Below are 2,704 nucleotides of genomic sequence, written 5' to 3'. Positions count from 1 at the left end.
GGGTCAGGGTGATACGTACATTTTGGGAACATGATAGTATAATTGAGTGGGAGCGCTACCATAAATATGGAGTCTATAACTTCTATATGAATTTAGAAGTGAAACGATGATATCCTTCGAGCTTGGCTAAACAGAGATAAATGGTGGAGATCTCATTTCACTTTGCTGAAATATCATTTATACGGAGCTAAGTGTTTTAAGGATAAAATACATTGAAGGTGTAACGGTAACTTAGTGCCTTTTCAATGTAGATCATCTATTAGAGGGTCATAAAATGCAAAGAAGAGGGTCATATTTAACTCAAAAACAAGATGTGAGGCATAAAAAGTAAAAATATATAAATAGGCAAAGTTGGCCATCCAATTATGCAAAAGTTTTTACAAAGTGCCACAAGGGGCAATCATTGTCTCAACCTAATGGCTATTTTTCTGAATAAATAATAATAACCAAGTCTACATGGTTGGAGACTTGGATAGTTCTTCTTCTTCTTCTTCTTCTTCTTCTTCTTCTTCTTCTTCTTCTTTAGCACTTGCAACAAAGTAAATAAGGGAAAGGGGTGGAGAGGTAATCTCCCACTCAAGAAAATTACCATAATCATCATCTGATGACGAAGAAGAACTATAGTAATTACTAAACTCCCTAGAACCAGTGATCATATATATGGCATAAGGATTTATTGGAGATATATCTCAATATGAGTCTAGATGGCTTGCCCTATCCAAGTTAGTATCATACTGTTCGAAAATTCTGAAGTAGGAGCTATTACGACTTAATTGGACATGACACATGGGGTACCAGTTGTCAAACCTATGGGCTAGGCAATCTACACACAAACGATCCTAGATATAGAAGTTATACTGGCTATCATTAAACTTAACTAACAAGGTACGTTCAGCCCTATGCACAGGAGGAGACCATCCACAATTATTACCTCGGATGCTTCTTCTTCAGCTTCCCGAGGGGATACTTTCTTCAAGAAGTGAATGCGAGCCACATAATCTTTGTCTTCCTCATCAGTTGGAACTGGGACTTGCTACCACTTAGAATATTTTGAATTCTTAAATACGCAGGTAGATTGTTTGCTGCGAAGAAGACTACAGATCTTCAGATTGATTTCGTTCAATAAAAAACTGGCTAATCGCAATCCAAACGAAAAACCTAGGAGAATATAGTGTCATTTCTCCATCTCGAGAGTTGGAGTAGGCCCCTTCGAGACTGTTGTCAATACAATAAGAAAAATAAGTAAATGCCTTCAATTTATAAATTAAAAACTCAAAACCAAGTTTTTAAGAAAAGGTAATACTTACGTATAAGGAAAAATGCAGTTGTATTGATGGGGGAGAGATCGGATGTCCAGAAGAAATCATCCTTGAAAACAGTTTTAGTGGGCAGCCTCACAATAATCCTTCGATCATTCGTGTGGGTCCCAAGGTAATGGAAACCACCTGATCCTCGCTTCCTTGCGGGATAGGCCTTCACGGAGTAAAATATAAATTTTCAAGTGGAGTTGGACACACCCACTCCATAATTTTATATAAGACCTTTAAACTGGCCAAAATCTTATATGAGCTCGGAATTAATTGAAAAGGAACAATTCCGAGATAATTGCAAAAATCCTTGTAGTAATCTCTCAGAGAGAGTATTGCTCCCGCTCTGATGTGCTCGAGGCTCCAAGCTCCTATCCCAGATGAGTCACTAGTGCTACAACCCTCTTCTTGAATCACTCATTCAGAGGAGAATAGCTAAATTCCCCTAGAGCTACAGACCTAACGCGATATCCTTTCTCGTACTTGATGCCACAGGATCTAAGTACTTCGCCAATGTAAGCTCCTATTGATCTAACTTTGGATTCAATAAAATCTGCCTCAAAAGTGACCGTGGGATGTTGAGGGGTCTTTGATTTTTGAGCTTGTGAAGTCATAATTTTAAAATCTAAGTCACCTGGTGAAACAGCAACAGCGACTCGAGGTAAAAACAAAGTTCTCGCTAAAGGAATAGAAGATAAAGTTTGGAGTTCAGGCCAAGCTGCATCTCGCAGAAAATAACGTTTACCCTCGGTTATTTCTTACAAAAATTGCCTATAGCGACTTGAAATTTAATCCTGATTGGTTTTTATAAAATGATCCCTAATTTTGGCATCGTTATCTCAAGAATGGTTTTAGGTACATGAATTTTGGATTCAAATGGAAGGGCTAAATTTTTTGGGCAATCAGTTTCTAAGAATTCTGGGGTTGTAACTTCAGAAATAAATTGGGTCATACTTGTGGACGAGTGTAATACCAATCTCTGGAAAAGATAAATACAACCTAACCCAAAAATCTATGAATCTAAAAACTTAAAAAATTTCCTTAACCCTAAAATTATCCAAACAAACAAAATAAAAATTACCTAAAAAATAACCAAACAAAGCAGATAAAGGAAATAATGAATCACGAAGACCAGACTACAAATACTGAAAAGAAAAGCATAAGGAAGAAGGGAATGAACCACTCACTGTTTTGATGAAGATTTTTGGGCAAAGAAGAACTTCGCAATTGAGATTTTGATGATCGAAACGATGGATTCAGAGAGCCTCTGGGATTGAAGATGAAGTCTGATGAAATACGCAAGAAATAAGTCAATGACAATGAGGGCATGCAAGTTAAAAAGGGAAATAATCGTGATTTGTAGAAGAGATTCAAAGGTCTGGAATGCGAAAGTGGTG

This window comes from Cannabis sativa, chromosome 8, assembly GCF_029168945.1.
Source record: "Cannabis sativa cultivar Pink pepper isolate KNU-18-1 chromosome 8, ASM2916894v1, whole genome shotgun sequence".
Lineage (NCBI taxonomy): Eukaryota > Viridiplantae > Streptophyta > Magnoliopsida > Rosales > Cannabaceae > Cannabis > Cannabis sativa.
Note: the sequence above shows the minus strand (reverse complement) of the source record.